General features: G+C 41.6%; 1 protein-coding gene across 3 annotated transcripts in view; it reads left to right on the top strand.

Moving 5' to 3' along the window:
• Positions 1–316: 316 nt before the first annotated feature.
• LOC109980978 (uncharacterized) overlaps positions 317–14,302 on the top strand; it is a 41,533-nt gene continuing 27,547 nt past the window's right edge. For 2 of the 3 annotated variants that reach the window (XM_029276570.2, XM_065961491.1), the window contains exon 1: positions 317–682. The gene's annotated coding sequence lies outside the window, so the exon portion shown is untranslated. The remainder of the gene's footprint in view (positions 683–14,302) is intronic. The other variant, XM_065961493.1, reaches the window with a different exon arrangement.

Raw genomic sequence — 14,302 nt, 5'->3', positions numbered from 1 at the left:
TTCAGGTTTCAAACTTGCAACAGATACAACGATACTTTTTTTTTTTTATTCTAAAAGACTAAGACATTAGTAGGAGCTATACGGTAGGCTAAACTTGAATTTAGTGTTTGTGCCGCATTTCCTCGTTTGTTAATTCATTTTTTTCCCGACATCTAATGACTTATTTTTTTATCTTAGTGTTTAGTGTTTTACCTAAATATGTAGGCGAGGCCGTCTTTCCCCTGTTTGTCAATGGAGCCTTTTGTTTTGAAAGCTTTCACCGGAAATCATGTTGGTGGTGCGTCTGCCTTGACATTGGCTTCAGTCACATGGTGCTGCTGTCTAACCGAGAGCTGATGGAGCCAGTTGAGAAAGGCAGGAGGCGAGCCCCTCCGGTTGCGCGTCAGCATCCCCTCAAATAGCAATCCGCTGCTGTCACTTGTGCTCCACATACACAGACGGACGACTACAACCCCGAAATAATAATCAGAGGCGATTTCATCCGGCACGCTGCTCCTTTTTTTTTTTTTTTTTTTCTTCTTCTTCATGTGATGTCAAAGAAGAAGAGTAAGGTGAGGCTGTGAGGAGGCTGCAGCTTCTGCAAAGAATGATAGTGAGGACCAAGGCGCGCTGTCCCGGGAGAACTCATCTGAAGAGCTGGCCCTGAGGGACCGGGATGCTCCTCTAACGCACCTGGGGGCTTGTGAGTACAATCCATCCGATCTGTGTCTCTCTCGTTCTGCTTTCACTTTGGTGACATCTGCACAGGTTTGGACCGCTCAGCGTGTCCTCCCCTCTCTTTCTTTTTTTTTTGTTGCCTCTGAATTATTCTCGATCCCACCTGTCTGATCAATCATTCATAGGTTTCCAAGTGAAGTGCAGCATAACCGGTTGGTTAAGCGATGTGTGAAAGTTTCCTTGCTGGTTTGTAAATGGTGCACTTCCCCCCCTCCCCTTTTTTTTACATATCTGTAACTTAATGCATGCACGCATCAAGGTTTAATGCCATGCGGTGTATTGTATGTGGAGGGTGATCGTGTCCCTTTAAAGTTTTGGATTAGGGGGAACATGTGTTGCACGCTGCGACCGCAGTGTCAGTGCCAGGCTAATTGATAAAGTCTTTGTGAGGGGCTCTCCTATCACAGCCACTCATCATTAATCCACTCATGGCCGGGAGGGCGTGGGTAGCTGTACAGTACGTGATGATAAGAGAAATGCAGCAGTCCTAGTACTTACACAGCAGGGACGATTAATTATGGAGTCAGATTTGATGAACTTAGAGACTGTTGGGTGCAAGAGAGGAGAAACAGACATGTCAAGCGGGAAAAATGGCCTTTAATACCTATATTGTGTTTTATTCTCCCCAGTGATCAGCTGTTTCCCCCACCAAAATGGGTCGCCTGTCAGTTAAGATACATGGTTGGTTAATTTTAAGTCTGTCTACCTTGGAATGGTTGTGATTTCTCACTGTGGAAATCCTTGCCTGTATATCTAAACCAGTGTGTAATGATGCCCTCACCTGTAATAAGCTGCGGTGTGAGATCCTCGCTGTGCTGCTGAATGTGTGGGTGTGAGTAGAACTTCTACAGCAGGCTCGGTGCATGTCGATGAATGAAACCCACTTACTATGCAGCAAGGGTTCCCACCTCCAGTGTGTGTTTGTGCCTGTGTGCCAAAGTGTGTGTGTGTCTATCTCACCTCATTACACTCATTGTGTTGACTTAAGCAGGAGGGTCACCCCTGAGGCCCGTTCCTTTGCCTTATTGAGGAGAGATGCCCTGAATTACATCACACTTGACGTGCAGATGCACATTGGGAGAGGCATATCAGCTCTGTTAATGACTGTTATCTTGACTGAAACAGAATGTATGAATGCGACGTATTTCCTGGCATAGGCAAGTCAGTGCATTGTACACTCGCCAGTATGAAACTGCCCGCCACTCACAATGAGTGCGTTTTGTTGAGAGGTGCTTAACTCCTGGTTCTCCTATGTTTGAAATTTGCGATGAAGCTCCAGCTATGGTTCGAATTCTGGGCAATTATGTTCACAGCCGGCCCACGCACACTTTGTACATGAGCTCCTCTATTCTTAGTTGTTCTACAAACTGACAAAAAAAAAAACTGTCTCCCTTACATTGTGTGTACGGCATCCTCCTGAGGCGTTCTCAATATTCTCCCTGTGTATGTATTAAACATCAAGCATGTCGAACTAGAGGCACGGGGCCGAGCACTTTAAGGCACAGTCAGCCTTCTGTGGAGGGTGACAGAACAGTCAGATGGCCCCCACAGGGCACAGAACAATTCCTGCTGCTGATGCACCCAAGGCGACAGGACTGGAGCGCTCCTTCCTCCTCCCTTCCAACTCATCCACCCCTCAATCCCATCATCCCTCCCTACCTTCATGTCATGGAAATAAACAAGCTCTCTCGGGTTCAGTTGCACACCTGCACGGCACATTCTGAGATCTATCTGTAGCCTTTTTTTTTTCCTCCTGTGCATGCATTAGGGCTGTCAAACCATAAACATTTTCTAATCCCGATTGATCGCAAAATTTCAATATTTGATCGTGATAAATCACGTCTTTAATCGCATGTTTGATATTCCATTACTTTAAACATTGTTAGGCTTTTATTTTGAATTTGTGCACTGTCTTAGGTTAGGGTTAGGGTCATAATAATGTAAAGACTTTCTGGTAGATCAGAAGTTACAACATTAACTTAACCACGGAAAAAAGATGCTCGTTGTGGATCAAAAACTAAATGAAAACAGCTCAGAGGAACGATAAAAAGGGAACTCTTTGATATCACAGCGTGGATATTCCTTCTGACTCGTCAACTGAGCTGTTAAAAGTTTTTTTTACAGTGAATGATGAGACATTCAGAGGTGCAGCAGTGTCGTTCTTTTCCATCACTGTGACTACTGGAAGACACTGCAGATGGTTGTCTACGGTGCGCCTAAGGGGACAAAATAGCATGTGCTAAATCGCGATTAAAAACAATTAATGCATTATTATCTGGCCTTAATTAACTGTGATTAATGCTAACAGCTCTAATATAAATACATATATAAAATATATGTGGTCTCTCTAAACACACATGGACATATGCCTGGACTAATACTTATGAGCCGCTGTTTAGGTCACAAACACATAGCACCACAACCTTTTCCTTACACATTAGTAAACCTTCTTAAGTCCTCAATCATGATTTTATTCTCACTAACATAATCTACATCCATTACTCTCCAACACACAGACACTCAGTTGTCACCATACGATAAGTACACATAAGCATCTACGACTATTGTGTTAAAGCCCGTTAAGTTATTTTTTTTATTAAAATCACAATTTCCCATGAAGTGTTTGGTTTCTTAGTAATGATGTTACTGTGGAAAGTAGTATATTGAGAGGTGTTTCTATTATTCTGCCCACTTCATGTTTGTTAACAGAGAGAAAAAGATAAACACTTCAATGTGATGTCCACTACAACACGACCGTTCACTCTTATGTCAGAGGAAACACACACAATCAAATGCACATATTTCAAACACTGTCAACCAAAAATGAACATTGTACACCGTGTCTTTGTCATAGCTGTTGTGTTTGGTTAATGCGCAGCTGTATACTTAATAGAGTGGACACTGAGTGATTTTCATTCATACACACTTCTGCAATGTCCTGCACACAGCACTCATTTCTGTTACACGTACATCTTAAGCCGTCGGGTGACATTTCACTTTTAGACACATTTTAAAGGCATGCCATATCAATGCAAAGATGTGTGGGACACACGTTTTGGACTCAGCGATTCCTCTGCAGAAACAAGAGGAAATGTGAGGGTAAACGCAACTCATAGTAAACAATAGAGGGGTTGTTGTTTCTTGTAGGATACATTTTGAGGTCAGTACAATTCAGCGTCGTCACACAAACGTACGTGTTAGCTCACTCAGTGCACACACAGTCCACGCACAGCTGCTGGTTAGCAAATGTACAGACGCTGCACACACGGGCTGTTTTGGGCAAGTAAACAGACAACACAAACATAGTGAGTACATTTGTTGAATGAAGCAATGAGACTGCTTTCAGGAGTAGGTGTGTTGGATTGAGAATAGTAAGGCAAAGCAAGGGGAGTGTATTTATAAAGCACCATTCATACATAGAGCAATTCAGTGCTTTACACAGTAGAAACAGAACATTAGCAACACTAGGAGCTTCAAATAGCATTAGTAGTTTGTGCAAAAACAGAATGATAGTATCTTACACAGTATATGTTTCATGGAGTACTGGTGTTCGTTAAGAGACTTCCATTGAAACATTTTCAGTTGATGTTCTCCCACTGTGCTTAAAACCATGAAGTGCAGAAGAGAAATCATCAGAAAAAAAAAATCAAGTTGCCGGCGACCTTGTTGTTGTTCCAACAAAGCTCTGTGAACTTTGAAGTCGTCCTTAAAATTGTTCTGCAGCTTGATATTAAATTCAACCTTCAATCCTGAACACAGCGAGGAAAGCTGCTCGGGAGGTAGCAGGCTGTTTCAAGAAACTTCCTAAACAGTCATTGTTCTTTCAAACACAATGTTTTTTTTATTTCTGTCATGGAGGTTATCTCTCTTTCTCACATATAATTATAGTCTTTTACACACACACACACACACACCACCGCTGTCTAAAATACCATTATTCTCTTAGAAACACTGTCATTCTTTCTTATACAAACTACCATCCCATCTCATAAACATTGTATTGAGAGAGAATATGATGCTGTGTTTGGTGAGTGAGAATTACAGTGTTAGAAGAGAGGACACAGCGGCTCACTGTTATTTAGGCTTTTGGAGGTGTCACTCTTTGCCTGTGGCCTTTGCTTGTAGGTAAAAGGTGCAGAAGTGTGACGTGAGCTTGACAGATAACTGAGCAAATGGTGCATGAATCCTGCAAGTTTGTCTGTGCACAAGAGTGTGTGTGTGTGTGTGTGTGTGTGTGTGTGTGTGTGTGTGTGCATGTCAGCTGTGTGCATAATAGCTCAGGGATCCAGGGGCCATGAATTGGCCAGTCAGCCAGACAGATGTGCCCTGGCCTGGACTTGGAGTACAAGGGGTGGGGGGGGGGGGCCTCTAACTGGCCTGCCTGCCACCCAGCTTTATTGCCATAGATCCATGATCCTGAAGAGCACAGGGCACCGAAACTCACTGTCTGCATAAAATGCTCTTAACTATTAATGCTGTGTATGGGCGAACAGGGAGGGAACAAGGAAATGCGTACTGAAGTAGGAAAGAAAGAAGTGGGAATGAGTCAACAAGGAGTGATACGAAGAAGTAGATGACTGATGTGAAGAGTATTTTTTGAATAGATTTCTTTTTACTTCAGGGTCACCCAATAGAGGATTGATGTTTAACATAATACCTTTTTCGTCTTTTTTTTTTTTTTAAAAGATCACTATGGTAACCAGAAGTCAACAAAGTGACAATACAGCCCCTTGTTGATGATCCAGTTACTCTTCTCTTAGAGACACCAAAAGACCTTCACCCTCTTTTCTCAGAATTCACCCGCGTTATCGTGTCAAAAGTCCGGATTTTTTTTAATTCGTACATTTAACATAGAATTGTACAGAACCCTACAAATTATGAATTGCTAGATTCTTGGGTAGTTTGTTATCCGTCATCACTGTATGCACTAAATACATTTGTTCCTTGGTACAGCATTGCAGTAACTTGCCATTAGAGTAGGAGCTCTGTAATTCATAAATATTGATTCATGTTCGAGCAGCATTACAGCATAATGTCCCTGAACAAGACTGTATACAGGAGCAAGCACAATAAATAAAGCAGCAAAGAAAGAGCAGTGATTTACACTGATGCTATGCTATCAACTGCCCATTATGTCTAATCTGGTACAATCACAAGAGCATGCAATAATATGCTTGTGCACATGTTGTGCACAGTCCATTATATCATGTTGATAATGGGCTCCCTTTTTCTGCTCCCATTTAGCAGCCTACAACATGAACTGGCCTGAAAGTTGTTCCAGCTTTTCGTGCTTTATGTAGCTGGAATTGCGCAACAAATTGCATGTGATGTGATGCTACAGGGTGTATCAGCACAGGAGCAGAACTTTAAACTGTCTGGTTTTGAAAGCCTTTCAAGCCTTCCAAGGTCATAGCAGCAGGTGAAGCTTGAGAAGAAATTCAGAATTCTTTCTCCACTAAGAAAATTGTCCTTCAGCGTTCAGCTTATATTCAGTGTTACCACGCTGTTTGATTTTTTAGCCTTCTTTCTCTGTTGTATAAAAGCCTCTTTAATACATGCATACATGCATATATGTGTATTTGGCTTTTTAGTTATCCCTGATCACAGCCACTCGTCAACGATGCTACATCCCTTTTGAACTTGGGAGCATGTGCAGGAGTCCCAGGCTACAGTTTTTTTCCTCTCAAATACAGGAAATGGAGTTGCATCTTAGAAAACAGGTTCAAATGAATTTTCATATTGCGACAGATTTTTATATTTTTTAATTGTTATAAACTGTCCACACCACGAGTACAGCTTCCTATCCTTCTCGGAAAGAGTTCCACTTTTGTAAGCGTGCAGAGGCACCCATTTAGGTACTGCCGGATCAATCCTTTAGCGTGTATTGACCTTGTAAAATGTGACTTACAGTAGCATGACCTCGTTCAGCTCTGTGAATACAAAACACTTTGACCTCAATGTCCCACACACTGTCAGTGCCACTCTGAGTAAACCTCCCAGTTGCAGTACAGCAGGGTACTCTGTGTCTGTGCTGGAAAAAAGAAGAGCCACTTCTGTTTTTCGTCCTTAAAGTTTGGGTTTGTCACTTATTTGTGGGTGGAGAAGTGTGTATACCAACAATCATTTAATCTGCGCAAACACAGCGAATCATCTGGGTCTCATTAGCGGAGACAGGATGCTCCTCTCTATGGCACTTTGGCTGGGTCTTTTATGCTGTTAGATCGGCATACTTGTGCATAAAAATATTGCCTGCAGAAGGGAAGGGGAGAGGGTTATGTAACCACTTTTTAATGCTCTGATATGGGGGAGCTTCAGCACCTGGAACTTTCAGGCCAAAGGTGTGTTTCCTCACACTTCCTCACACTTTGCTTCACACTTCTATCAAGCAGATATAAAAAACAGATTCAATCTTAACACCTAATGAAGAAGCTTACAGTTAGTGATGGGCCCGTTGCATCAGTTCAGATTTTCTGATGCCATCATGTGCAGCAGATGTATTTGCAGCACTTTCGGAAGTGAATAGACGAGCATTTAAGGTTTCTTTATTTGTACCCGTAGGTCAATTTGGTTGCAGGGAGAGTCACATACTCAGCAAAGCAAAGACATGAAAATGAAGTATGAAAAATGCGAATGCATGGTCCATGGGCGAAAGTGTGGAAGTGCATAAAGTGTGCAGATTCCAGATGTAAAACTTGATAAACAAGTTGATCTGTGTAAGTCACAGAGCATTAAACTAGATAAATCAATGCACTGCTGAGAAGCAGAAATCAGCGACCCGGCCTGCTATCTCTGTCCCTCCATACAGGACCTTCATGAACGACCACATCGAGCAGCGCAGAGAAAAAAAAAAGATACAGGCACATATCCAGGAGGAACTAGTACAAAAGGAGAAAAAAACACATTCATAGAAAAGTAACTGCAGGGGAACAGTTATTTAATTTTTGGAGTGTAATTTGCCAATGGGCGACAAATTGTTTATTGCAAGACAATCAATGATGATACATCAAGCAAATTGATCAACTGAAGAAAAAGTTCAACTATAGTGTAGGAGTAATGTTTTTCTCAACTTCAATTTGGTGTCAGTTTCTTCTTTTATCGTGCGTCTGCCTTTAACTCTTTCTCGCAGCTGTCCAACATCATCCCGCTGTCTTCTTCTTCTTCTTCTTCTTCTTCTATCCCTCGGTCAACTTCTTCTTTGGCCAATCAATTTCGGTTCCTTTCTTGAATGAGGAGTCATGATGGTGATGCGTTGGTTCAAATTGGCAGGGAAGTTTGCTTAGACCCTTTTTTGTAAACCTATAAATACTTGACTCCAGCGATTCCAACACGAGGCAGAAGAACAATATATTTGTGTTTTAATATACAGCCCTAGGTGTCTTGAAGGCTTTTGCCAGGGTGAATGTCATAAGGCAGATTTTCATAACTGAAAAACATCTTGACGATAGTGATGAATTGATTAAAACTGGCTTGTTGAAGAATAATATAAATAAGAAGTTGTTATGTGCTGTGTCTGGTTGTATTTGTGTGAGTATTTATTTGTGTTTCCACACCTTCCTAAGCCATCTGTCTGTGTTTGAGTACAGAGTGCATATGTTTGAATATTTTTTCCCGCTAATTGACTACACAGTTATAGTGTAAACATGTAAGGTGTCTTTTCTGTGCCATAAATTCCTCTTCCTGTTTGAGAGGCAGACAGCCGTCAGTGTGCACGCTGGTGCGGGACTTAACCTTTGCTAAAGTAGCTGTTTATTGATTCCTCTGACAGTCACACAGGTGTTAGCGATGGAGGATCAGCCTCTTCACTCCGAGAGCACGAGGACAGCGGGGCGTTCATGCTGACTGCCGTGTTTATTTATTCATTAACAGGCGGGTTTGCTCCTCAGCTCTGCCTCCCAGGACCGTTTTCACCTGTTTCACCTCCTGAGGTTTGAGATAGCGCTGCATTTGGTATCCGATCTGTCTTGAGTGTGCAGGATCACAGAAGAAAGCACACACACACACACACATATATACACAGCAGCATCCACCCCTCTTGCCTACCATGAATGAGTGAGACTGCAGGGACAGTGGAGAGCTTGAGGAAGGGAAGAATGAAGGGTGGAGTCGAGGGCCCTAGGGACCGTGGCGAGGCAGATCCTCTATTGATTGGTTTAGTAAGAGAATCCTCCGGCTTTTAGTGGTGCTTCTTAATAAGAGTGGCTTGTGGAAAGAGAGATCGCATCAGCTGAACTCCACTCCAGAGGCTGTCTTTGCCTTTAGAGTATAGTTCACGGCAAATATCAAAACATAAGCCAGAGACGAGGATAATCGTTTTAGATCATGGTCTTCTGCTCTCAATAACTTTAGAGGTACTGAAATATAACTTTACAAGTATGCGTGATACTTTTTCAATGAGGTCAGCTGTAATTTAAGTGTTTTTTTTTAAAAAGTATTAAAAGGTTGTAAAGTTTAGTGCATGGACCATTTCTTCACAGGTGTGTGATCTTCCTATATCTGAAGCTAAGCAGCAGAAAGTGTGCATGTACCTATCACACACACGTAGCAGGATCACACAAAGCAAATCTACAGATCTTATAGTGCGTCAGTGCACTTGTCGCAGCGTGGCTTATGTGGGGTTTTTTTTTTTTTTTTTTTTTTTTTTTGCACTGACAGTCTCTTTTTTCGCTGCACGCACCCTATCCGTCTATCTTGGTGTTAAGTCGCGGCTTCAGAGAAACGCTGAGCTATTTTAGGAGGCAGCAGATTGTGTTAAGCGAAGGAAGTGAAGTGACACAACCGGGGTTGAGATTTGCTCTTTCCTGAAAACCTTGAAAAAATATCTTTATTTAGTACTCTGCTCCCTAGACGCCTTGCAGATTGCACCTAGCTACCATCAGATAATGGGTTGCCACATACGGAAGCAGCACATCAGACCATGAAGATATACAGCCACACATCTGAAAATGACTCTGTTGCTTTTTATAATACAACGACATTTGTGAATTGGACCTCCTTTTGTTTCTATAGGTCACTTTAATCCTTGCGTTTCTGGCACGAAAAAAAAGTCTTCATATTGATGTTCTCATATGTACATTATTGAATTTGAAGACGCTGAGCAACTAACATAACTTTGAAGAATGTGTAACATAAGATTCTTTCTGTGTGGATATTAAAGAGAGAACAGCTTGGACTATTTTGGGATGTTTTTTGATGATTTAATTTTATTATTTATGCATTCACCTCCACTTGAAAGAGAGCTGAGGTCCCAAGTGGTCTCTGTCTCTGTCTCTGTCTCACACTCTACTCCTCTTTCATGCACACCCGCACACAAAGTCTGTATTTATTGAGACATTTTCTATGATTTTCTGATAAGATCACCTCCCTCAACTTCCGTCTGAATCTGACACATAACACGTGTGAGTGCAGTTCATTATGATTGCTTGTGTTTGTGCTTGTTTAATGACAGCACCTGCTGTGTTTGTGCCCTTCACTCACCCATCTGATCGATAGCTAGCTGGTTCTGCCAGCATGCTTGCTGTCATTGGATCACTGCTAACCCAATTAACTAAATTGTTCTGTAACCCAATTAGCAGGACCTCTGCACTATATTAACCTAATACACCCTGCGCTGTCACACACATGCATCTCGGTAGCATCAAACCTCCCAGGCCAGGTAAACACATGATTTGCTTCTTTCTGTGCTGCAACTCCCCTAAAATATTAATGTGGTGTTATTTTTGTCCCTTTTATGTTTTACTCATAACCTCATGCTTATCCAAACCTGCTTTACCCTGGTTCTACTCACAGATAGACATACTTTGATCATTTTTATACACATTTTTAGTTTCTTTGTCAGCAAAAAAAATAAAAAACGGTTTCAGGTTCTCTGGTGTTAGGATTTAATGATTTACTTCTTGGTAAACTGTAAATGTTCAAGTTTTTTTTAACGAAAAGAAGACAGGAGATGAAGATGTGAACATAAACTGTTCGCATCTTCATGTCCCAAAAATACCTTTAAAAAAATGAAAATAAAAAACACAATAATAGACTTTTATTTGTATTGCACCTTTCATACAAGATAAACAACTGACATTGTTCGACAATAGGGAAAATAGATGGAGACATTAAAACAATAAATCAAGGGTATGAAGGGTACTGTTTTTAAAAGATGAATATTAATACCAAATGTATAACAAATTTAAAATTAGATCAAAGCTGTATGATGAAAATGAATTACACAACATGAACGGGAGTCAACTTAATATATTGAACATTTAAAAACAACCAAGGCTGACCAAAGACCATGAAAACAAGAATGTATCATAAAAGGAAATTCAAATGATAGTTCAGTCTGTTGGGATGAAACATTCTGATCTTTAAAGGAAAGCCGAAGAGAAGGGAATATGTCTTCAGCAGACATCTGAAACATTCAAGAGTGTGGGCAGATCTTATTTGAAGTGGTAAGATGTTCCAAAGGTTCGGGGCGGATACTGCAAAGGCTCCGTCGGCCCCTGGTTTCAAGCCTACTTTTTGTCACATCCTTGGAGCAGCTGATATGATAGTAGACCACCGTGCTATAGCTGAAGTAGAAACATTGACAATTTCAGTTAAGTAAGGCGGTACCGATCCATTTAGAGCTTTGAAAGTCACATTTTAAAATCGATCCTGTAACGGACAGGGAGCTGATGAACGGAAGAGCAACACAGGTGTAATGTGGTCACTCGTTTTCTGTCCAGTCAGGAGGCGAGCAGCAGTGTTCTGAACAAGCTACAGGCGTCGGATGAACGATACGTAACCCACAAAGAGTTCAAATAATCAAGCCGAAACGAAGAAGATTGAAAGCCAATTTCTTTTATTCTGGAAATCTCCAATTATCCATCAGCAGATGATTGCATACATTAAAACAATGGAGGAAAAAAAGAGTATCCCTCTGCTTGGTGAAAATCTGCTTTGTGGTGTGGTCTTTTAGCGAATGCAGAGAATGCATGCAATTCTTATCACCTGTCAATAAACATGGTGATAACATATGAATTATAGCTTAGCTTTAATTTTCAGTGTAACAGCAAGCATTTAAGCGAGATCAAATAAGACATCTGTGACTTTTCTTCAGTGTCAGAGGAGGTGAGAAGTGTAATGGATGAGCAGGCGTAGTAACTTGGCAGGAGTTGTGCTGGAGAGGAGGTGTAAGGTAGGTGGCCTCGGACTAGAAGTGTAAAGAAAGGCAGCATGACTCACCTAGAGAGGAGCCTGCGTACTCCATTGAGAAGCAGCCCACAGATCTCTCCCTCTCTCTTGTCTCCTCGCCATCTGTGGCGCTCTGCAGGGTAACATGAGAGAGGACCGAGACGGAGAGAGCGATGGCAAACATGTATGTAGGTTAACATTTCACAATTCACCTGGGGTAATGGTTTTTCCATGAGCCCGCCATTGTTGAGGCTGACCCGGCTTTTAAGGCTGAATTAAATCGATGGCTTCTCCGTCTAAGGCTGGGAGGAGCAGGGAAGCCTCTCTCTGTCTGCACAGCCACGATAACACTGCTCAATGGGCACTAACCACCTTTCAAATGGAAATGGAATATCCAGTGCAAATTAGACACAGTCATCTGGATTGTACTGGGATGTGAATGGGAGATGCAAGCGTAACGGTTTAGGGGTGTGTCGCGCCTTTGGCTTTGTTGTGCTGGAGCTTAGCTTTTTTTTTTTTTTTTTTTTTCACAGAGCAAATGAGTTTCATGTTGTGCTTTCTTTGAGATTTGCAAAAAAGAATTAGAATTACACACACAAATAGAAACTGTGCTGCATATTGAAGCATGTAAGATTTGATGCAAGCTTGCAAGTGCAGAGAGTGACTCACCCAAAAAACCACGGGGGTGTGTGCTTCAGAAAGTGTGCTAAGTTACAGTATACACTCATCACAGCAGTTCATCTTCCTCTGCCCACCACCCCCTCCCCTCTCTCTCTCTCTCTCTCAGCATATCCTCTTTCTGTCATCCTCTCTCCCCCATCCCTCATTAGCTTGCTTGCAAACACACATGCAGACCCAGACAAACTGGGCTGAAGGGGAGGATTCATAAAGTGCTGACACAGAAGAGCAAGCGCTGTGATCAGATTGAGCCCCAGTTGAGTCCCGTAAAAACCCCTCGGGGAATGGTTGAAAACATATCACTCACAGATTCAGTGTGTGGGAAAACATGTGTAAAATGAGACAGCTAAGTTTGTGTGCGTGTGTGAATGTCCTTATGTGTGAATTTACAGTGTTTGTGTCCAGTGCATGTGTCTGTCTGCGGGTTTACGGACTGTAAAGCTAATGAAAAGAGCCACTGGGCGGGTGTGCCGTGGTAAATGGTTGCATGGAAGTGTCGGCATGTGTAACTGCTTCAATTGGCTCTCTGGAGTTGTCCTCGGGGAAATAAGGAGAGCAGCACAAGCAGAGATAGGGCGGCCACTGACAGTGAGTTATGTGTGTGTCCTGTATGTGCACGCTGTCGCTTGTTTTAAATCAAAGATTGATGTCAAGAGACGCAACAAATAGGCAAAAAGTGCTGATATAAAGGAAGCATTCATATAAAATAAGGATTTTTTTCTTTTTACTGGTGAATAGCAAAAATGACTAAAAAAAAAGAACAAAACTAAAAAAAAAGACAACAAACAACAATACAGGGATTTAGGGTGCCGGTGGCCTTGTGGTTGGTGCACGTGCCACGTGTGCGAAGGCTGCATGGATTCAAATCCGACCTGTGACTTCTTTTCCGCATGTCGTTTCCCCACTCTCTCTCTCTCTCTCTCTCTGTCTCTCTCTCTCTCTCTCTCTCTCTCTCTCTCCTTCATTTCTGGCTCTTTCCACTATCCTGTCTCTAAAATCAAGGCAAAGCCCAAAATTAAACTTAAAAAAAAAACAGCTCAGTGACTTATTGATGATAAAAGGTAAGTCCTGGAGTGGAGTTATATTGAAAAAAAAAGAAAAAAAAAAGAATTAAGATATATAATTTTGTATATATTATTTTCTCCAGACGTCCTCATGTTTGGACAATTGTACTGGTGACAGATATATTTATCTGTATTCAGTCATTTGGACTGGTTTTACATCCAGGGAAGAGTTTAGGGATTGCATTTAAATATATATATTTTTAAAATAAAAGTAGTTATGATTATTGTTAAAATTACATCATGTTTCTAGTAGTGTGATATTATATAGTGAATCCATAAATGCATACAAACATGAACAAAGACAAACAGCATTCATATTCATTCAGTTTGTTTGTTTTCAGAACATCTTTTCTTGAATCTGCAGATAACTACGTTTGAACTTTTTAATTTACCTTTGTGTACTTGTCTTTATTTTACAGGCACACATTGAGTGTTTATATTTGCACATGTTTTTGTGTCTTTGGGCTGCGTCTGTCTGTTTATTCAAGACCTCTCAGGACTCCATCTGGTGTCAGGGGTGATAAATGTGCTCTAGGGGCAGCACTCAGCATCTGCTTAAGGACTCATGGCAGAGCACACTGAGCCACGGCCTGTACACTCTGATGTGTAAAAGGTCTGAGGCCAAGTGGACACCTACCTGCAAACACACCACATACTGTGTTCACTAAGGTCTTCCGCCT

This window comes from Labrus bergylta, chromosome 12 (assembly GCF_963930695.1).
Source record: "Labrus bergylta chromosome 12, fLabBer1.1, whole genome shotgun sequence".
In the NCBI taxonomy this organism is placed as follows: Eukaryota; Metazoa; Chordata; class Actinopteri; order Labriformes; family Labridae; genus Labrus; species Labrus bergylta.
Note: the sequence above shows the minus strand (reverse complement) of the source record. Positions and strands in the feature narration are given on the sequence as shown.